Here is a 24,411-nt window from a genome sequence, read left to right as displayed (position 1 = left end):
AAGCATGAAGCCTTGGTGTAGTTGTTGGTGACCAGTCATTGTTCTTACATTTACATTGAAGGCATTTAGCAGACGCTCTTATCCAGAGCGACTTACAAAAGTGCTTCACTATTTACCCAAGAAGAACCTCAGCTAGTTTGAAAAGGCTCAAAATTCAAAGATACCTCTAATTTTAGACTCTACTAGACACAAGTCAATAAGGAGACCTCTCTTCTATTTGCCCAAGTATTCTCGGAAGAGGTGGGTCTTCAGTCAGCATTTGAAGACAGCGAGTGACTCTGCCGTTCAGACACCCACACTTTGGTGCCAGGACAGAAAAAACTCTGGACGCTTGTCTTCCGTGAATTTTGAGGGATGGTGGGTCGAGCCGAGCCGTACTTGAAGCTCGAAGGGCTCTTGGTGCGGAACTTGAGAACTTGTTCTTGGTTTCTCGACTCCGTCAGGCTGATGTCAGATGTTTAATGCCTTGTCATCTTCTGTAATCTCCTGGCTGGCTGACCTATGTGTGAGATGGGTGGGACTTTACTTTACTGAACCAGAATGCAGCTGCTTAACTTAACTCTTCTTCAATGTTCTCAAGTTAAGCCAAGTCTCTTGACTGGCTTCCTGTAACTGTCCACATTTAAAAAAATTTCAAACTCAATTTTACAAAAATGGGACAAGAACGTTTTGCAGAACTGTCTTAAATACTACACAGCATTCTTTTAAAAGTACATTTTAAACTTACCCTTTAACCTTCTGTCCTGGCAGCAAAGTGGTGGAACGCTTTCCCCTGGGTGTCCGAACAGCAGAGGCGCTCTCTGTCTGCAAATGCAGAATTAAGACTCACCTCAAAAGTGCTTAGGCAAAATGTAGTGCAGTGAGTACTGTGTATATATGTATCCATACTAACGTTTGTATTTAGTAGCGTCTAAGCTTAGAGGTATCTTTTGGATCCTAGTCTATTCAAACTAGCTATGGATCTTTTCTCTGGAAAAGAGAAAACATATATATTGGTCTTAAAACCATTTTGAGAAGCTGTCTGTTTATGGATGACTGAAACACACTGAAGAAGTTTCCTTCTTATTTTACAGTTTTTTTCCATGAGCATGTGTTCTCATTTATGACCTGATGTTCTGACGATAATGGCCTAGAATGGCTCTATTTTTGGGTGTCAGAGTACGTAGGTGATGACTTAATGTACACTGAGGCCTAAATAAAATGTAAAACACATCTCAGAGTACAGCTGACGCTGGATCACCTGGGGCGAGAGAGTAGGAGTGTTTAATTGATGCGGTTTATGGTGTAACGGCTATAAATGAGAAGGGGGGGGGGGGGGGGGGGTTGTGTTAAACTCTCCGGTAGGTATTAACCTGTGGATGAAGGGTGTTGCCCTTCCAAACACACACACCAAACCCACCCAGAAGCGCCCACCCAGAGACTGGCATGGGTGTTTCGCTTGAGGTTAAGGGCATTCGATTTCTTTCGCCTGGTGTGCATTTCAGACACACACACACATGAGCGATGGCCTGTCGGCAGTATCCTAAACGTTCTCTTTGTCACTGCCTTGAAACTATAGGGAATTATAGGCCTGCTGACACAATAACAATAAGGTCAATTGAACTATCCACTCTCCACCCACACTGAGAAAAATTAAAGGTCAGGTCAACTTGAAATTATAAGGTGATTCACTGCACAGCTTTTTTGAGGTAATTCAGTTTGAGGGCACCAAAGTTCACCTAACTCTCCAAACTCCCAACTAACATTTTAAAACCAAACAATAGGCCGTACAGTTACAGTCACAGCTGCTCGCTCCTTAGCACTGCAGTATTTTTACATGCGTGCTCAACGAAAGCCAATAGTGTAAACTTCTGAAAAGTGACATAATATCCATAAAGCAGATTAGTTTGGCTTCGCTGGTGGATATAAGTGTTGGAGTGAATTAGTAGATGCTGTTGTATGCTGTGCTATAGTTTACTGTATAATGCACAGAAACAAAATCTTAAGGAAATTGAAATAATGTAAATAATCTTAAATCTAGTTTAATTATTATTATTATTATTATTATTATTATTATTATTATTATTGTAACACTGTTGTAACATCATAAGCTCACATCTGAATCTGTATTTATATGTTTTAATTTGTATTTACATGTGTCTACATATGTTTATATTGTTTCAACTGTACAGTTTTTATTATATTTGCAGATTATAAGATTACAATTACAAAGTGCAACCTGTTTTTACAAGGCATTTAGCTTTTTTTTTTATAAAGGTGCATTGTTCCATGTATAATCATTGAAATTCCATTTAAGTTGCATCATTCTACTGAAAAATATGAATGAATTAAGCAGTTATTGTTGTATTATTATAGCCCTAAACGGTAAAATGATATAAAATTAAATGAAATGCGTAGACAATAACAGTAAATGTACATTTTCTTTAAGGTTTAATGACCATGATGTACTGTATTATTACAATGAATACTAACAACATGAACCTTTTTTCACTCTCTTCCACACTCTTCCACATTTTCTATCTCTCTCTAAACAGCACTTGCCCCCTCCCCATCTCTCATCTTATTCTCCTATTTTCCTTGGCAGATGACAGGAAGCTTTGACATCTGCTGATGATCTAATTCTGCAGCTCAGAGCCAAGTCCAACAGAATAAAAAGGAAAATACTCGCGCCGACTGTATTTTCTTCTCGTTCGCCTCACGCTGAACTGGGCCGTCAGCCCTGGTAAACCTCATGTTAATCATTTTAATCACTCTCTAAATATTGCTGGTGTGAGCGGGGTGGTTTGGTGGGAGGTGTGTGATTGGAAGGACTTATGTTATTAATACTGATGTACATCTGTATAGTCAAAATTAAAATGCAATTATACACAATGCCCATGAATGATTTAGGAGTGCTGTTTTTAATACATTTGAATAAAATATTCAAAATTGTTTCTTTCCAAGTTTAACAGATTTATTTTGAGGAACAATGGGCCTCATTCACCAATATCTTCCTATGAATTTGAATTGTTCACAGCTCTGCTCTTATAATGAGAACAGCTTGCAAATTATATCGCTTACTGTAGCGCATTGAACGTACGGTGTGAGCCCAAAATCCTGTGGAATTTTAGAGCTAAATGAAAAAAGGTGGCACAAATCACTAGTAGCTAGTCGGCTTAGCTGACCCACTGGGCTACATGCATGACATGCAGTCCTTAAAATGCACATAATCATACATTTACCTGCTCTAACTGCGCTACGGTAACAATGCTGCCCCTTTTCTTTCCATGTTACCTGAAATTAGCTATCAGCTGAGGTTTCTCACTTCTGACTGAAACCTATATCCTTTCATTGCCGTTTTAACACCTCAAGACACACTTTAGCTGTTCTAACCCTGGCCTGTGAGCCTCAAGAGGATGAAAATAAAGAAACAGTGAGGATTTCCCCACTAGTACATAGCACAGAAATCTCTGTAACTGGCTCCTTTCTACCCCGCCTGCTCCTTACTATGCCATGACTCTATAAAACATGCACTTTTCAGACACTCTTTAACAGGCAAGGAATCATTTAAGCATCCAGTAATTTATTTTTTTATATATATGCGGCCATTGTTTTATGTAGAACCCTTTTCTTTCCTAAATTCAGCTACGTTCAGGTGGACAGGCATTCAAATATTGCTCACACACAGATTTTATAATCTCCATCGAAAAGCATTGTCAACAGGATGGCATTCAATGGAGCAACCATACATTGGCCTAAGCATGTCAGCATGTCCAGTGTAAAATGTTGAGGGTTATAAAGACCCCTCAGCACTGGGTTGTGATGGAACTCCATGCAGTACATTTGGGATTACTTTGAGTGGCTTCATACCAAGGAAAAGGATGAAGCTGACTGATGGAAAACATTCACAAATTAATATTATTTTAATAAATAGCTGCTTTGTGTTTAAAGAAAAAATAAGCTTTGCAGATATAGAAACGTTCAAAAGAAGGGGCCAAAGGTCTCATACAGTAAATGTGTGTGTGTATGACTCTAGGGTGCTCTCTTGCTCACACTTGCAACAAAGAGCAGTATTGTGTAAATGGATTCAGAGCTCGCTCTCTACTTTTATCACCCCCAACGCACATACAAACACACACACACACGCAACGCTTGGGCAGCTTTCAGCACAGTCCAAATGGGAGCAATTGGAATGGTGGCAGTGCGATTGGGAGTGGTCCGCGGGGACTCAGCGTGTTTGCTTTTCTGGGATCAGTTAAAATCATGCATGTAATAAGGAGAAAATGGCTTTTAAGCCTGCCTGTAGGAAGCAGTGCCCAACATACCGCCGCATTATACCTTATTAAAGACAGACCTGAGGGGGGGGGGGGGGGGGGGGTTCCTGGAGACAGCTCAAGAATGTGCTCTGAGAGACACAGCATTTCAAAAGTATTCTTTCTCTACCTGAAGATAATTTGAGGGGGGCTTTTTTTCTGGAGGGTGTGAGCAGGGGGGTTAAGAGGTGGAGCTGACGTCAATCCACTTGTAATTTCATTACTTTTATCTGTTTTCATGGAGTCTGGTATGGAGTCTTTGAGGTCTAGAGTTCTATTATCACTTGATTTACATTACATATTTATTTATATCGTCGTTGCAGAAACAAATGCGACTTTACAGGAGTAGGAAAAAACCTTCAATGGAAGTCAGTGTAAAAATATTTCATTCTGAAGCATTTTGGAGCATTTCTATTGGTCCATTCATCATGGAATTGTGACAGCATGCAAAGAACAACTGTCAGATTCAAATTATGCCCAAAAGTGAAAAACATTAAAAATGGAAATGTGTGACAGTAACAATATATGATACCATAAATGCATAAATATACATACTTCTTAATAAAATATATATTCTAAAATAAAATATAGATTCTGTATGCTGAATAGCCACCACTGGCTAGTCTGCACTGCTGATTTTTCATTTACAAACATTACTGGGTGCGCACAGAGTCAGGAGGCAAAAGCGCTTAAGAAACATTGCTGGTCACTAGTTTGTAAATAGAGGGTATGTAGTCACGTCTCGCTGGAACACGCCCCCTTTCTGCAGCATGGCTGCATTCATTAGGGAAAACGGCCAAACCAGGAATGAAACAAGCGATGATCTGCTCAAGATAAACACAGCTGGACTTGAAAACGATCCATCCAAATTACTAAAGAGCCAATTGTCCATGGACATCGATGTGTAGCCAGGAACGTTCCAGCTAACTGAGGCTCAAATCACACCTGTTTATGGGACAAAACCTTATAGGAATGTTCCTGGCTGTTTTCAGGCTCATTTAGTTGGTTTTGCATGTTTTTGCTTTCATTCAAACTTAGCATGTCACTAAACTTGCAAATACGATGGACTTGTTTTTTCCCCACCTGTTTTCGGAGCGTGACTTTTTTCACCACTGCTTTTGCCTTCTTAGATTCCAGAATGGCGTCAATCCAGTCGTTTCTCTTCTATTGGGCTTTCGTCAGTGTGTAAAAAAAGAGCTCGGAATTCCTGCTGAATCTGTTCGTACAGTCAGTCGCAGAACGGCTCCTCCCCGTTTTGTGTTTTAACGCCATTCACACTGAACGCTAATGCTGCCAATCAGTGGTCATGGCTGCAGTAATTCTGGTGAAGTGACACGAATCCCCTAAATAATTTTTTTCTTGCATCTTAGTAAAGAAGTTTCACTGAAAGCAGTCTGTAAATTGTTAACAATCCATTACGTTTTCCCCCCTGCATGCATAACAATAACTTTCTATTAATTTTATTAGAAATCTGTTTTTGTAGTTCAAGCATAAAGTGGTGATGAATGATTACACTGATTAAATGTTTAGAATCAGCACTTTTCACAGAACTTCACGTCTTGTTTAAATGAGGTCTGAATGAGAAACAATTTATTAAATAGGTAAATAGGTAGACAAGGTGTCTGTGTGTGTGTGTGTGTGTGTGTGTGTGTGTGTGTGTGTGTGTGTGTGTGTGTGTTTCAGGAATAACTGGGTTCTCCAGCTCCTGACCTGGGTAGAAAGCAGAGACACTTCTCAGCGTTCATGGACTCTAACTTTAGTACGAGTGATTTACAGTTAATTACCATTTTTCTTATTTGAATAAAAGGCTTCTTTCCCACTGGGCAAAATCTTTGGGCACTCTTTTTTTGATGCTGGTTGGTTTCCCTGCCTGGCCTAGTGTGACCTTTCACTGGGTCATTATCCATGGCATGGATTATAGTTTTTATACATCACTGTCCTGTTTCTGATCATATTGTATTGGATACAGATGGAATTTGGCCTCCGCCTTGAACCCATCCATGCAGTGAACACACACAGCAAACCCACACACGCCTGGATCGGTGGGCAGCCATCGCCCGGGGAGCAACTGTGGCAGTTGCCGAATCCGGGTTTCAAACCTTGTCAACTCTGTCATCCATAGCCTGGTACTACAACTGCTGAGCCACTACTACACACACATTTTATCAACAGCTAGCCCCTGTCCCAAAAGTATTGGGACACCTACACAGGCTTTTATGACATTCCACTTAAAATCCATTGGTTACTGATATATATATATATATATATAGAGAGAGAGAGAGAGCGTCTCCCATTGCAGCTTCTACATCATTTGTACACTATATATTATGGTGCATTGTGGGATTGTTACAGTGCACTGACAATTCACTACTACAAATAGGGCGGAACCCTAAAGTAGTGCACTATATAGTGAATAGGGCACAGTTTCAAACACAGCTTAGAGAACAGTGGTTTTAGCTGTGCTATTTTGCCATGGTCTCATTCTTGTCCAGTGTGTTTCTGACGACTGAGTCATGAACACTGGTCATGGCTGAGGCAAGAAAGGTTCTTTCTTGGGTTCTTTGCCACTTTCTGGATAGTTTTATGCTTGGCTATTGAAGAGAGTTTCTGAGGGCATCTACTACCAGGAAGACTGACTACTGCTACTACAAACCTTCTCTGTTTGGACAGCATGGAGACACACAGTGCCCTAGAGCCTTAGACATCCACAAACATTTTTCTAAGGAATCTCTCTTATGTGTGACATGATGTGGCTGGCTGGACAACCTGTGTGATGCCAAGTTCACTTTGTTTTAGTTTTACATGTAGATTGGACAGGGCTGGTGGCCCAAATGAAGCACGACCGTTAACTGAAGCACTCCCATTGGTTCTGATGCCAGTTAAACTCTTCTGTTTGGTGGCACTCTCTCATACCTTGCCCACCACACACACTAAAGTAGTATCCAAACGTAAAAAAAATAGCCTTCCAACACCAATTTAATTCACTGTGCCGATGAGGTGCATGTTATAGCTATGCGTGACAAGGACACGTTGTGTGATAACTGAGTCGAGCAGCTGCAGAAGGCACCTGTAGCCCAGTGGCTCCTGTTAACTGACAGCTGCGACGTGAGCCTGACCCTCATATAAGATAACACACCAACAGTAGCCGTATTATGGCCTGTTTGACTGACAGCGTAATACTCTGGCCTTTGATAAGAGGTTATTAGAGGACAGAATGTGTGACAGGCCTCAGAAAGACTGTTATTAAGCTCAAAGGCTAGTCCTTTGGCGGTGCTTAATAGACGGACACACAGACATTGACCCTGCAGATGTTTTTTAACATTAGGTTCTTTTTTTTTTTTTTTAAGTGATAAATTATGGGCAGATTATTTTGAAATGGCTATGCCATGTTTTGCCTGGCCTGCCAGAGAAGGATGAATGAAAATTACATCAATTTTGGGAGCAGCGCTGTAGACACCTAATATGGGCAATTTTTATAGTTCAACATTTTCAGCTCAGAAATGCAGTGAAATAGCGAGTCAAATGTCAAGTCTGCGAAAATACACACTTATAACAGAAGAGCCTTTCAAATGTGGATGGAACACATCGAACCATTAAATGGCGGGTGGAGGTACCATGCTGTTGAAGATGCTTCCAACTGTGTGTGTGCGTGTTGTGATATAAGGCTGCTATAAGAGTCGTGAGCATAAAATAATGCATATAAAATTAGCACTAGCAAGAACTGCATTTTCTTATTGTTAATAATATTCATATTCCATATTATTCCAATGGCGTATTCCGGATGTGCATACCACTGCTGATCATATATATGTGTGATTATTATATTTATATAAGACATTACAGTAAACTGGTCCAAGTAAAACTACTCTTCATATACCCCAGCTTAGAAAGCCGGGGTCAAAGCGGCATGTTACGGCGCCCATAGAGCTGTGAGGGTTAAGTACCGTGCTCGCAAGCTTATGCCATTCACACTCTATGTGACTTTCAGAGTCGGCAGATCGTTGTACTCCTCACACTACACAACTTGTTGCCTTGTTATCGGGAAACTTTTAGTGGTTGTGATTTGCACACTACACAGCTGATCAGCGACACAGGGTTACGAATTAAGATCTTTCACCAGGAGGAACTCACCATGAGTCCGCTCTCCAATAACACGTTCTCACAAAGATATGTGCAAGAACTGATAGGATGCCATTGCGCAAAATGGATGTCAAGAAGAAACGAGCAATGCAATATGGATGAGGAAATGGATAAAGACATGCAGGCACATCAAAAAGGCCCTGTTGCTCCTGCCAACCAAATGTTCCTCCATTTCTTAGGTCCAAGCAGACCATTACGTATAACTCCACCCTGATGTTCTCCCCACTCGGTTTCATGCACTCTCATTGGCTCTTCTACTAGTTCATGCACCAATGTTTCCCACCACCGGATTTAGAGTCGCCAACAGGTCCAGATATTAAATCTGCTAGATATGTGTCAGGGCTTGCATAGCATTTTGCAGTTCACACATAGTGACCGAGCCAGTGCTGTTCCAAAAACAGCTGGCGACTTGAAAACCAGGGCTAAATGTTTGTGAATCTGGCATTTGCGAACAAGGGTATTAAACACATAAGCACTCTAACCACTGATCCACCACTGCTCTAGAGCTAAGGGCAGAGCTAGATCAGTAATCCTTGTGTTGACCATTAAACGTAACCCATTAAAGCAGCATTATGCGACAATTGGTATTTTTGGTTATTTGGCTCCCCCTGCAGTTGCGGAGGGTAATTCCCTTTTACACAACTGCTGTGAATACAAATCAATGTTTGGGCTCCTTCTCAAGGACAGCTGTACGGGTACTTTTGTTGAGAAGCTAAAGTGAAAGAAGCATGAGGACTGACGTGGTACAGTAATATTATAGGATTTTAGACAAATATGCATTGCACAGTTCTTCCAAAAGGTCTCGTGAACATTCAACTAAAGTTATATGGTGCAGTAGCAGTGACAATGTGACTCCCTAGTACAAACCAGTGGTGCCTGATTTTGAAAGCTGTTATTTTAAGGTAAAATTGCTACATAATGTGGTTTAACCCCTTATTGCAGAAAGGCTTTTTACACACTAAAGTATATTATACAGTAACTGCAGGGACTTCTGTACAAACTGCTGGGGCTATTCTTTGCTAACAGAAGTTTGTAATAACACTTTCGGCAGTCCATAGGCTGTGTAAGAAGTTAATGGCAAAATCTGATTTCCTTTGGCCCACATGCTCCTTCGGTAATCAAACCATGCAGTTAGATATATGCAACGCAAAACTGAAGAATATGATGTCACATACCTTAGCTTTACTTAATAAAGTACGTAATCCTGGTTATCCAAACTGGGCTCATGTATAGACCAATCATATGTTTCTGGTAAAAATCACATCATTTGAAACTCCTACACTCATCTACACGCTGGCGGCACAGATTCTATCATTGGTGAGGTGATTTATTGGGGTGAGAGGTAAAGAGTCAAAAGGTCAACTAAAGGCCCAGCATGGCGCCACAGTTTCCTGTCAGCATGAACCAGAGTCAAAATAGCCGTTACTACATCACAGCTAAACACAGCACTCACCATTCTGCACATTCTTACTGGATCTAAGTGTGAGTGTATGAGCAACAGTACGTTTCTTAGGAGCAATGGCCTTATAGAAAGAGAGATGTGATACTTCCTTCCTGGATCAATATGATAACAGCTATTAAAAGCATCAATGCTTAGTCTTAGATGAGAGACTAATCATGAGATTCCAAGGGAAGGGCAAGAGTGTCCTGAGTTGGGGGGTGCTGAAATTTTAAGCTGCATAAAGAGTTATCTTTATTCACCAGCATTGTTCAGGTTGTTTACATAGGTATCACGCCCATAGTCTAACTAAATGCAGATGATTCAATAAGAACACACAAGTGGGAGATATGATGGATGAATAAACATTGATGTATTCCTGTTGTAAGACATAATTACATTAATTTAAAGTACAACATAAGGCTGCTTTTACTTGATATGTTTATTTGCTGGTGTTTCATCGACTGGCCTGCAGAGCAGTCAGTACTTGGGAGCACTTGGGAGAAATGCAGCCCTTTTCCCTGCTGTTGAGCATTTTTAGGCCTTGAATCATTCACCCATGCAGGTCGTAAACTGCAATAATAAAAGATGATGTCAATTTCACTTTGGTTCACATTCAAATGTTACCCTTGTCCATTTTCTTCCTGGTAAATACTCAGATAAAAGTGCACATATGAAAGGGGCCTTTACAGCAACATTAGCGTCCGTATTGCTAACTGCACTATGTAACCTTGACAACACTCACAAGAACTGTGCAACACTGTGTAACCATTGTAATGTCAGTATGCCGCCTCAGTCCTCATGCTTCTTTCACTTCCAGTTTTTCAGCTTGTCCACAAATGAAAATGCATGTGTATAGCGTATCCTTTAGTGGTGGATTCTCAGACTGTAGGGGCAGGCCAGAAGCAAGAAACACCAATTCTCACATAATTCTGCTTTGAACTTAACAGCAGGTATTCCAAATAAATAAATAAATCTACATCCTAAATTGAACACACTTGTTTGTCTTCACTCTGTTGAGATTATCGTTTTAATTGTTATCGTTTTATTGTTCCTAGAGGTCCCTTAGCACCCTCACTTCCATTATCCCTGGAGATGCCTGTCATTAGTTCACAAGAAAGTTGCAAAAGTAAGTGTGTTGCTTTCCTGGCAAATCTGAGCACAGAATGTGGCTTTATGTGACATTAAAGAGATGCCTTTCCTTTGTTTCCCTTGCCTATGGGACTGATGACAGTTTTACCGCTTTCTGCTTGGCTTCCACATACAGCTATTATTAATCTTTTTCTTCCTTTGTGTACACTGTAAAAAAGGGGGTTCTTTGGCTTGTAACAATAGGGGAACCTTTTTTTGTTGCTATATAAAACCATCTTTAAAAATGTTCTGCACCAATACGAAGAACCCTTTTATAAGGCAAAGAAGCATCTAAGCATCCAGAGGGTTCTTTGGGTTGTCATACATACAGAATATCTGCCTTTCTTAACGAACCTTTCAAGAGGCAACCTTTTTTCAAAAAGTACGTCTCTCGGATGGGATTTTCTCACCGTCACCTCTCACCGTTGTCTCCTGGATCTGCCGTTCATCTCATCTCAGCTCTTAAGCGTCTCCCCCAAGTCTTGTCTGACCGCTCAAGGAATTTTGGAATTAAGACAAAGAACATAATATTCAACCCAAAGGCAGATTTCAGTGCAAGGCCCCTTTTGGCATCGGAGAGGTTATATTTTCTAACCAGAAACACAAGTCGAGATGTAACGAATCTGTTGGAACGCACTCAAGTGCAACAAGTAAAGTCTCCTCCGTTTTCACTCTGAGATAAGGAGTCTGGAGGCTTGAGCAGATACAAATGTTCTCTCTTTTTTTTTCTTTTTTTTTCCTCCACAAATCTAGATTGATGTGTCTCTCTTTTTGCGAGTCTTGTCCTGAGCTGCAGTGTAGGGAGTGTTCCACTCACTCTCTCTCTCTCTCTTAGAGATGGTAATTCTTATACCGAGTCTCAGGAGAAGGGAAGAAGGGGAAACTCGGAGTGACAGATTTCTTTCACAGTGAGGGAGGAATGTATTGTTTCAGGCTCCTGAAAGGAGCCCTCCACCAAATCTCTACATCTCTTTCTCTCAGGACTGTAGGGCTGGGCTAGTCCAGCTAGATCTCATGCTTATATCCCTTCGTTACAGCTGAAAATATGTTAAAATCACAACGACTACACTTATAAAAGTGTATGCTGAAGGGTAAGGCATGTTTTATAGTAGATACTGTATTGTGTAGGCCAAAACAACTCTGAGGTGTTGACAGTTGACTCCTCAAAACCTAGCCTGCAACATTTTCAGCAGCTTGCGCTAGAGTAGCTCTTCTGTGGGATCGGACCAGACGGGCTAGCCTTCACTTACCATGCTTATCGGTGAGCCTTGAGAACACCATGAAACCCTTTTGCTGGTTTCACCAGTTGTACTTGTTTGGACCTTTTGGGCATAACTTCTATCATCAGAACCCTGTAACTGCTTTGTTAATTGGACAGTGACAATATATATATATATATATATATATATATATATATATATATATATATATATATATATGCTGTCAATTGTTTCAAATGCGTAATCCTCTAGAACTGTAGCCTGTTCCTCTCATTTGCCCAGGTCATGAATTCTTGGTACAGCAGAGAGTCTAGAGAAGAACTGAAGCTTTCCACTTTGCTCATTTTCTACTGGTTGATTTATATATATATGCCTCGTGAGCTCAGTGTGGTGTGCTAAAGGTGCTGAAGGTATCGCTTTAAAATGTATTTAATTGTATTTGGACAAGAGAACAGTGCAATCATGGATTGTATCACAACAACGTACAGCATGGATGGATGTTCTGGAGGGCCAAACATCACCACCAGCTGACTGATTAAAAAAGTCTCTGCACAGTTTGCGATGTCAGGGTTTTCCGTTTCTATTCATTATTTAGCAACAAGTGCTAGATATTACCCATATAATGCTCGAGTGGGGGGGGGGGACTGGCCCTCACAAGACCGGCCCACCAGGAACATTTCCTAACTTCTTAGCACTGTATGTCCTTAGCTTGAATCTTGTTAAGCGTCTGTGTCTTTCCTCACCACACACCTTCTATTCACCAGCATTTCTACCTCCATACCCTCTTGGATTGCAAATTTATGGGTGAGAGTTTTGTCAAGTTAAAGATTTATGAGGCAAAATCACACTGTATGAACGTGTGTGTGTGGTGTGTTTGTGTGTGTGTCTGTAGAGACTGTTTGCAGTGGCAGCTTCCCAAAATCCATCCAGAATCCTCTGGACAGTAAAAATCAAACGGAGCAGTCAACATTAAGCGCTTTAGTCCTGCACCTTTTAGCCAGAAATAAAACTGTCTGACAGGCCCTCTCGCTGCACTGGCCCTCTTGGCCAGCTCCGTGACTAAGTAATTGTCGGAGATGAGGGAGGAGAAGTGCTCTTTTCTGCTACACGTCTTCTCTCTTCCCTCGGATCAACTTTTACTTGGCTCGCTCCAGAATCTCAGCACTCTGCTAACTATTTTTCAGGTCTATAGCACACTGAAAATGACTATTTGCACTCGGAAATTAGGAAATCTTTTTTGCGTGCTCTGAACAAGGCGTTCCTTCTGGGTGTCGACTTTAACTACCTCTTAAAAGAAAAGTACACATACAGAATACAGAATATATCTTGAGATCAGCAGATCATTTTTGGGGGGAAGAAAATCAGGAGAGAGGTGGAGTGGATTGATATTACTGAACTCCAGAAGAGCAGAATGTTTAGGTAGTGCTGGATTACTGCGCCAAAAAATATAAATTAGGGACTTCCCGAGTTTTCACACCCCACCCTTAATTTTATTGAAATGACCATTTAACATTTGACTGATCTAAATTATTTATTTTATAGCATTGCAACTGAATTTCATTTTGCATAAGCCTACTCCTTTGTCCAAATTTCTCTCAGTTTTGCGCCGTTTCAATTGTAACTCAATTCAATTTATTTATGGTTTTAATTAACCTAGTTCATTCATGTGTTACCATACAAAGAATTTTTTTCCCCAGGTTGAATACCTGAAACCTTTTTCTTTAACACTATCAAAACATTAGAACTGCATTTCCACTGTATCTGTATACTGTAACTGTGTTGTCTTAAATTAACTAAAATTAACTTTAACTTAAATGTATTACTTATTATATAATAATATATAATATAAATATATTATAATTATATTACAATATTCCCAAATATAATAAATTAAATTATTTCCTTTCAACACAGAGCACAACTGAGAGAAATTTAGACAAAGGAGTAGGCTTATGCAAAATGAAATTCAGTGATATAAAATGAGAATATATATTACGAACACACAATTTCTTCCCCACATACATTTTATATTCAGTTTATATATACATTGGCACCATTACCAGCAACATTTTCCATGAAAATATCAGACAATGCCATTGTCCTATATTTTCCAATTCCTATATCATTGCATCTCAATGACAAAGTATGAAAACAGTCGCTATTGGAAACCCTCATCTCTAAACCGCTAACTTTACAGGAAACCGATTATTATTATTATTTTTGTAACATTTAGTTTCAAAATGACTTGATGAGTTAAAAAATGAGTTATTTTATTTAAGTCATTTGTGTTTGCCCAGTCATCATCAAATGCTCACACAATGCAAACACTGTGAAAGAAAATAAAAACAGAACAGAATCCAGTACTAGACAGTGTGATTTTTTCACAGGATCCACTGCCAGACTGGCTGATGAATGTATACATTAGATTAGATTAAACTTTGTATCACAGAGTTATTGACATCTCTTTTTTTTTTTGTGCAAAAAAAAAAAAAACAACAACTAAGTGATCCTGCTAACCAATTCTACCCTCATTCTCACAGCAATCTCACAACAACTCTTTCGTCCTACATTCATGGCATTTAGCCATGCTCTTCACTTCTCTCAGCCTGACCTCTTTACCTAGCGGGTCAGCAGCTGTCACTCTGACAAGAGCCTGTACCAGCGTCCATGAGAAAAAAGCACAGGTTGTCCTTGGCTGGCAAGTCAAAATGACGACTCAATTGTTCACAACTGTCAGTACAGCTAATTCAGTAAAGACATGAGCAGAACTCCCCCTCTGCACTGAAGAGAATTCTGATCCGGATTCTGTCGAATTTACTGATTCATTCCAAGACCGGCCTTAATCTACGTCCAGACAACTCTCCCTGGAAATGTCATTAAACCTTTTCTATGAGAACTTTTTTTTAGAAGAAGGCTTCCTGGACATAGTTTGGCTCCACAATAAGTCTGTGAAACCCATGCACGTTTGGTACCACCAAACAGAGAAACTCTGCACATTTCTGAGAAACCACTTTTCTGTCCACATGTCAGTTCTGTTCAGAAATTACTCACACACATACACACACACACACACACAGTCCAAACCCAGTCTACACACCCATAATCAGTCAACATGTGCGCTTTCTGTGCTTGGCTGGCCCGTGGTTTGTTTTCACTGGAGACAAATTTTCCTTAAATTGATGCAATTCTATTGATTAAATAATAAGCCTCTTCCTCCCATCAGCCTGTCACTCGGAGCTCTGCTAACCTACATAGGTAGGCGTGTGTGTGTGTGTGAGAGAGAGAGAGAGTGAGCCAAAGCCTGTCTGACACAGACAGTACTCTAATCCTGTACGTATGAGAGAAATTTCTCTCTCTGTACTGCATCTATCAAAGCATCCATTGTTTCACTGTGTAAGTCAAAGTCTTTAAAACAGCAGGAAATTGTGGATTAGCAGCAATAAGAGCCCAAATTGCTGGCTTCTTTGTGCCAGTACACGTCAGGTGGTGGCGATGGTGGTGGTGGTGAATTCTCTGTGTTGGTCACCCTCTAGTGGTTTCTAGTGGCATGACCAGCATTATTCCATACAAAATACTGAACTTGAGATGGTATATCTTGGTAAAGGTGGACGTCCTCTACTTATACTTTGCTTAGTAAGCAAAAAGTACCTAATTTTAATCGCGCAGGGTAGCGCAATGGTGTCGCAGGTTGCGCTCCAGATGTCTGGAGTTAGGGGTTCAATCCTTGAAGTGTGACGTTTTCTCAATGTGTCCATGGGAGTTACCTTGGCCATGATAAACTGCCCCTAGGTGTGAGGTAAGGGGTGTGTGTGTGTGGTACCCTGTGATGGACTGGTGTCCTGTCCAGGAGGTATTCCAGCATTGCGCCCAACAATTCCAGACTCCAGACCCACTGAAACCTGACCAGGAAGAGGTAGATAAGAGGTGCATAAGAAAATGGAAAGATGGATGGATAAGTAGAAAACTACAGTCTTGAAACAAAACTGAACAGAATTTAACATGGTTAAAAATAAATAAATAAATTAAAAAAGCAAGGCGTCACACTGATCTACCATATGGGAAATATTACACATAGGCTCTATTAAGTAATCACAATGTCCAAAACCTCAAATGACAGATAACTTGAATTGATGGTGAGGATCATGGTATCTCATGGGCTGCAACTGTGACTATTTACATGTCTACACCTCCTGTAAAAATGATGTACTGTAAATGTGGCAATACAATCACATTAGAATATCAATGATACTGCCCATTAAACAGTACCATAAACTACAGATGACCACTGAAGCTGTATTTTAGCTGACTTGCTTTTGTACAGCTTCAACACAGACAGCTATCACCTTTAACAGGTACAAGCCAAGTAAATGGCCGTGGCCTAGTGACCAATCCCATCACGTTACACACAAATGTTCAGCACAACCTATTATTTCAGATTTCAGTTTACTTTTCATTAGAAAACACAACCATGACAGAACTTTAAAATCGCTCACAGTTACATTTTTAATAATTCGTTTCATAATCTGAATATGAATTAAACACTCAGACTGAAGAGATATCTTTTTAACAGATGCTTATCATTGCCCTTTCCATTTTTGTCATTTTTCACATTTTAACAGAACTTGAATCTGGCAATCTGGATTTTTTTTTTAGATTCTGTCAGAATCCCATGATGACCAAACCATGCTCCAAAATGACAAAAATCTTTTTACATTGATTTCCATTTAAGGTCAAGATACACAGCTATATACACATATAAGAACAGGAGGCACATTTGCTACAAGTGGATAGTCAGACACTTTTTCTTTTCTTTTGCTTTTGTATTTTGATCCCACTTTGCTCCAGACATGACCTCCATTTTCAGCATAATCTGCACTCACTTGTGTGCTTCACACATGTGCTTGCACATTGTCTATATACTGAATCCACAGGGATTCCAGATCAAGCAGAATTTATATAAATCAAGCAAATAAAAAAAACAACCTTCAATCATGTCTAGGCCACGCCCACTTCGCCCACTCAAATACAGCTACAGAACCAGGCACTTTGAGAAGTAAACTGAAACAGATTGTGTGATATTGTGTGAGAATAGGGTAAAGAATAGAGTGCTCGGTCCCCAGCCTCTACTCTTCTGGGAAGGCTTGAACCTGCTGAAGAAAACAGCGTGGCCAGCTCATGCTGGTTGACTAGCTTAGCCCTTGACCAGTGTAGGATGTGTTTCCACCTGGATGACCAGCTTTTCAACCACCCTGACCATCCATCAGACCACCTGAAACAAGTTACCAGCCAAAGCTGGTGTTGCGCTGGGTTTTTTTAACAGGGTATTCTAGATGTTCGAACATTGCTGTGAGGATTTGGTTGCATTAAGCCACAAACACATTAGTGAAGTCAGATACTGATGTTGGATGATTAGTTCTGGATTACAAACACCGCTCCAGCCCTTCTCAAAAGTGCTGATGGAGCTCTAGCTCTCCAGAGAACACAGTTCCACTGCCCAATGCTACGGGGCTTTATAACCCTCCAACATCTTGTTTACCTCCATCTACAGTGACAAGAGGTGGGACATATTAGGCAGCAAGTAAACAGTCCGTTGACTTGAATGTGCAAGCATAAGGATCTGAGACACTTTGACAAGGGCCAAAACATCAGGCAGGTGTTGTGGGGAGTTCACGGGATGCAGTGGTCAGTACCTACAAAAAGGGGTCCAAGAAAGGACAACTAATGCACTGACAACAGGGTCATGGCAACCTAAAGCTCATAGATGCGATCTATGAAGGCCTCACCTCCCAACTTACAGGACTTAAAGGATAACATCTTGGTGCCAGATACCACAGGACACCTTTAGAGGTCTTGTAAAGTCCATGCCAAAGGAAACCAAGAACCAGCCATTATGGCTGATTGGTCTATATGTGCAGTTGCTCCAGAGTGTCTCTTTCTATTGGAAACTGCTTTTCTATGGAGCCCTATTTTTCCAGATGACCTGCCCACTGACAAGAGAATAATAAAGAAAGTGACAAAGCGTCGTCTGGAAGGAGGACAAGAAGGAGGAGTAGCAGCTCCGTGGCCCGTTACAGCGATCCCAACTACCAGCCTGTAAAAATAAATCACACATCTGCTTCCAATGAGCTGCTGGCATATTAATGCCTTTATGCTTGTTATGGAATTCTTGGGAGCATGTGTGCGTGTGGTGTGTGTTTATGTTTGTGAACCATCCTTCCCCCTAGCTTCCTTTATCTGTTCATCATTACTTCTCTCCCTCTCTCTACCTCTCTCTCATACACACACATATACACCACACCACCTCACGCAGCAGAGGTATTTAACAAAGTAATCAAAGCTCAAGCCACACACAGTGTGTGTTCATTCTCATTGTCGAAATGACACAGAAACCATAGTTATCAGATACACTCTTAAAAATACAGTTGCTTAAAGGGTTCTTTAAGCGATTCCATAGAGGAAACACTTCCATAAAGAACCATGTTTGGAACATCAAGTGAAGTATTACAGCAAATGAAGGTTTCTATAGACCTTTAAAAGTTTTTTCACACTCACGCATCTCTATTACAGCCATTCTTCATGGACCCAAAGGTCGTTCCTTAAAAGTACTACTTGGAGCACCTTTATTTTTAAGACTGTACCAGAGCAAACAGGACCTCGATGACACTAACTTAGTGACAGTAATAAAGGACAAACATAACGTAACAATCATAGAAATCGTGCCGTTCCCGATCATGTCTGTGCTTACTGTGAAATGAGGCTAAACAGGAAGAGAGGACAACACTGGGAGAGCATGAGAAACACAACCGAAAGGTCCTCATGTATATAAACGAGCCAGTTTGAAGAAGAAACCAGTGTTCTGATGACCAGGACTAACAGACATTCTTAAACCCTAAAGGAACGAGATGGACCAGGCTTTTGGAAAAGAGGCGAAAGAGGCCGCACACGCTGCCCCTGTCTACCTTCAACTCTAATAAGCACCTCCTGCACACAAACCGAGAGCAAAGGATCCACATGTGGCCCCAGTTAAAACCCCATCAGAAAGAAACGGGCTCGGCAGAGGCTGCTGCTCTTTGAAGTGAGCGTGAATCCGAATTCTGTACCTAATTATGTTGATGTGCCTGACTAAGGAGCGTGTCCTGCAAAGGTACGCTCAGTCATATGCTCTTTGTTCAGGGGGTGGCCATGTAGAACTAAAGTTTAGTTCCATCCAACTGAACTCAAACCAGCCATGTCCCACCGAGGGAGATACACACAGGATGTGGTTCAGATTTGCTCTTCCATTGTTTTGGTCCTTGCTCCATAGAAATGGTCTACTGCTTGCCCAGTACAAAGTACTGTGCTTAATCTTCCTCAGAGGTTATTTCAAGTTTGCATATATACAGGATTAAAAACATATACATATATGCATATGTGTGTAAAAAATACCCCCCCCCCCCAAAAAAAAAAAAAAGAAAAAAGAAAGAAACCTTTTATTTTAGTATAAGATTCCTGGGAACCTTCTCATGTCTTTTTTCATACTTGTTTTTGTTTTTTAGATGAAAAATTATACAATGGAGACTTGCTGCAAATGTAGCAACAAAGAACATGGCATGTTTTTTTGGCCTTGCTGATCCTTTTTTTACGCTGTTGGTTTAAAATAAAAGATATTAACTAAGGACTAAGTAAGGACTACAATTTACATAAAAATACTAGCAGCTAATTCCTGCTAGCATCCCCAGTGGTGTCTATTAGTATGTTAGCACTACATTTAGCTATGTGCAATGCACAAGAACATGTTCAGCAAATTTACCCAACATTAAATATCTAATTACATATTTAATCTATTAAGTATGTGAGCAACAAATAACGCTTAAGCAACAACCAAACATTTCCAGTAACTAGTGATCAATCCTGTGGAGGAATTTTGGCTTCTTACAAAACTGGTTATAGTCTATACTGGTATAGTGATGTTGGTGGGTTCCCTTCCACAACATTTCTATTGAGTTAAGGTCTGGAGTTTAGGTCCAAAATTTAATTTCTCCTGCTGTAACCTTTAATGTTTGTAATTTTACTTGTTTGCTTAGGGCTGTTGTCTTTCTGTGTGACTATATATATATAGTACATTTACAAGTACATTTACAAGTACATTTAGATCAGTCACTACATGTCACAGTGTGTCTGGGACAAGCTGTTTCCAGTTTAAGAACCATCATTTACTGAAGGACAGATGGAAGAGTGGCCTCAGATCAAGTCAACAGTAGATCTCACCACATCTCAAGTTGCCACAAGATGTCAGTAAATATCACTATGCCCCCGACACTGCATTTCATTCCAAAACCCTCTAAACGGATTTCAGAATCTATATTAACTAAATGCCAAATTTGAAGCTAAAATTAATTTCTTTTAACCTAATTGAGGAAATAACAACAATATTCTACATTTAAGTATTAGCAAACAAGTCAAGTCGAGTCAAAGCCTTTTTTGTTATTTCATTTGAGTACGAGTGGGAAAAGGGTGCAAAGGAAAGATGCATTTGGCTCATTTGTTATTTTTAAACTGAGAACTTAAACAAATATTGAAATATATATATTCACTGGCCAGTTTCATATATGCTATGTCAGTCTATCCATTCATTCATGGGTCCAGAGCCTACCTAGAATCATAGGACCCCCTAGATAGAGTGCCAATCCATCGCAGGGTCTCCACACACACAATCTTCCACTTATACTCTCACACCCAGGGGCAATTTACCACAGGCCTACCATTTACCTACCAGGTGTTTTTGGGTTTTTTGTTTAAGGTTTTGATGTAGGCCACTTTTCACCCTTTGTTTGGATTTGAAGGATCATGCAACCCCATCAGCTTTGAGCTTGGCTTGTTTTGATGGAACTCACTTTCACTGGCCGCTACACCTGGCCAATCAAAAGCCCTTAATGCACGTTCTGGCTTCTGGGTGTTTTTTTTTTGGTGGGGGGCGAACGCATTGCGTGCAACATATCCAGTTGCACTGTGTTCCTCTAAATGGATGGGACAGTAAGTCAGCAAAATCCTATTGCTCCCTCTAATCTTGTCACATGTGACCACATCACGCTAATTACAGGGGTGATGCAAAGCAATTTGGTTCCCACACAAAACCAACACTTTATAGCTGCAGAGCAACTCACAAATTAACTTTACAAACTCCTGCACTAACTTATCCTAAATGCTAAAAAGAGAGGTCACACACACACACACACACTTCCATTAAAGATGATAGTCAGTTTAACCTGTCAAACGCTGACCTGTCTCACCTGTTATTACGTTTTCCCAGATCTCTCACTGTGCTGATGGTTCAGTACTTGAGCAGGGCAGCTCTGCACGGGGACAATACCATTCGTACTGAATGGAGGAGTGCGACTGCAGATCAACTTCTTAAGCAGCACTGAAGCCTTGAGCTCAGGGGTCACACTCAAACGAGCTAACTGTCCTTGGAGAAAAGTACATCTGGTTGTCTCTGGTGCCAGGTCATGGTCTTTACTTGTTGTTGATAGTTCGCTGCCAAGCCCCATCTTAACTGTTCACAGAGTGAAGACGGGATGAACAGAAAAACACCTTACGCCAACATCATCATCATCAACAACAACAAAATGCCATTAAAAGGGCCAATCTCTGTAATTGTCATTTCAATCTCTATGCATACTTTATGGAAAGCCACATAAGTCAATGTCCACATGCCAATATCATGAGCAGCACGTTCCAGTGGGCCTTAGTCAACTGGGCATGGGTATCTGAATGTTTGAAAATATCAGCCATAATATTAGCACCACCTGCCGAATATTAAGTAGGTCCCTCTTGTGCCACCAGGACAGATCTGACCATTTACAGCATTGGCTTTTCCGAAACCTCTGAAGGTATCCTGGCACCAAGACATTAGCAGCAGCATCCTTTAAGTCCTGTAAGTTGTGAGGTGGGGCCTCCATGGATTACATCAATGAGCCTTAGGCACCCATGACCCTGTCACCGGTTCACTGGTTGCCCTTTCTTGGACCACATTTGTTAGGTACTTGACCACTGCATAACAGGGACAACCCACAAGGCCTGCCTGATGTTTGGAGATGGTCTGGCCCAGTGGTCTAGCCGTCACAGTCTGACTCTAGTCAAAATGGCTTTTAACAAATCACCTTCAAGAACTGTCTGTTTACTTGCTGTTTAATATATCCCAGCCATTGACAGATGAAAGTGTAGATGAAGACAAATAATGTTCCACCTGTCAGTAGTGCTGTATCCTTATCTGGGCTGTAAAAGTACAACACTAATATTAGAATAAACACAAATACCATACAGAAATGAAATGGTTTTCATCACTAGTTAATCTAAACATCTCCAAAGCTCTCCTCATGGGAGTGTAGTATTGTTTAGAGTTATCATCCAAGACCTATATAGCAGTATATATAGTATATAGTATATTACAGATATATCAGTGCCTAATGATGGAAAATCAGGTGAGCTAATGATTACATTTAACAAATTCATGGACTGGCTGGGGTGTCCAGGAGAAACCTGGAACCAAGCTTTCTTTTTCAAACTAGCTCAGAAGATCCAACTACTTTAAAATGAGAAATCCTTGTTACTTTTTACTGTAATGTTGACCTGCATCTCTTCTAATATATTGTTTGTTACAGCACTTTTTTAGACAAAAATTGTTTTTCTACTGACATATATAAATTCTATATATAATTATATACAAATCTTATATTAAGCAATATTAGAAATACTATTTTTTCTTGAAAAGGATCCTTTTGGCAGTGTTGCTATTGAGCAGTGTCCTCACCAGGATTATGTCAAGAAGTGTAGTTCTCTAACATTACAGATGTTAGGAAAATACCTAAAGGATAAAGGAGTACCAAAAGCAAAGTACCAAAAATGAGTACCACCACAGGGTCCTCTGGGGGTTCCTCCAGGGTTACTCACTGTGAGCATCATATTTAAAAAGAACAAAAACAAGACAAACAAATGAGCAAATGACCTGGAAACGTACCAACAGCCTTATGTGCATTTGGCAATTTTTGCGAGCACCCACCTCAACGCTGCACTAAACAGCACCACCACACATGAACTCACATGTGACACTGCTGGCATGGCCATCTGAGACTCTCAGCCAACAGAAACCGAGAGTTAGTCCAGAACGCTCGTAGCTCTACATTCACTGGATCACGCGAACACTGTTTACTGTGAGCTGCTCTTTCCTCAATTGTTTGATTAAGTCCACATTTCATTAATATAGGGGCAGGTGCAGGTGTGCACACCATTCCATGATGCATTTCAAAAAGCAAATGGTTTAGATTTCAGCCAGGTTTTCAGTCTAAACACAGGTGCTAACTGTTGCACACTCTTCTCCATTGGTTTACCTCAACCTTGTCCTAGAATACAAATCATTGCAAATCAAAGGGCATCTGTGAACCAACTGCTTTCTAAGGAAGAGCGTTTATCCAGTCTCCACTGAAGTCAGGAAGGAGGCATGGCAGTAGACCAGGTATAGTGAGTCAGAGAGAAATCTGTCTCTATCAAAAGACAAGCTTAATCCTACCTGTCATGTGTGAGAGAGTAGAATACTACTGCAGCTGTCAGCACTGCCAGTGGGTAAAACTAATTTAGGCATGACAATTCTTTTTAAAAACATAATCTTCTATTTTTCATGCAAATAATTAAAGATATTAAAGAAAATGTCTTTAAAACGGGATTAAAAACAGTGGTAAACTGACTAGTTTAGGGGCCAAGTTATATACCTGTAGTAGCATGTACAATTAAGGAAGTAATAAGAATAATCCATCCTATTATTTTTGGTGAATTTACTGCATTGTCTAGTTAGCCAATGATTCCTGTTTTTTCCAGTCCCATCAAATCTCACTTTGGAGGAAGCTGCTCATACGTTCCTCCCATTCTCAAAGACTTTTCCTCTGGACCCACAGACACTGCACTAGAAAGGAATTATCCTCCCAAACGACATTTCAGCTCGCCCTCATTCCATTTTCACGCAACTCCTCGTTTACCCTGAGATTCACACCTGACCTACAAAGACGGAGGATGCAATGGTCTAAGGTTCATCAGGGTAACCCTCCTCCCATAGCACTGTCCAGTAGGAGGAAGCTGGAGCTAAAGCAACTAACCAATTACACAGAAAGATAAGGGATTACAGCCCAGGGCTCATCTGCTGAAAATGAGATCAAGGCTG

The 24,411-nt window shown here is 40.5% G+C and overlaps 1 long non-coding RNA gene across 1 annotated transcript; it reads right to left on the bottom strand.

Moving 5' to 3' along the window:
* Positions 1-228: 228 nt before the first annotated feature.
* Positions 229-23,153, bottom strand: LOC140554042 (uncharacterized). The gene is made up of 4 exons (XR_011979586.1): positions 23,098-23,153; positions 16,042-16,120; positions 728-804; positions 229-499 (listed from the first exon to the last, which is right to left on the bottom strand). It is a non-coding gene; the product is annotated as an uncharacterized lncRNA (long non-coding RNA).
* Between the last annotated feature and the right edge of the window lie 1,258 nt (positions 23,154-24,411).

The sequence above is a fragment of the Salminus brasiliensis genome, chromosome 4, assembly GCF_030463535.1.
Source record: "Salminus brasiliensis chromosome 4, fSalBra1.hap2, whole genome shotgun sequence".
Taxonomy (NCBI): Eukaryota; Metazoa; Chordata; class Actinopteri; order Characiformes; family Bryconidae; genus Salminus; species Salminus brasiliensis.
This window is presented reverse-complemented; position numbering and strand designations above follow the sequence as displayed.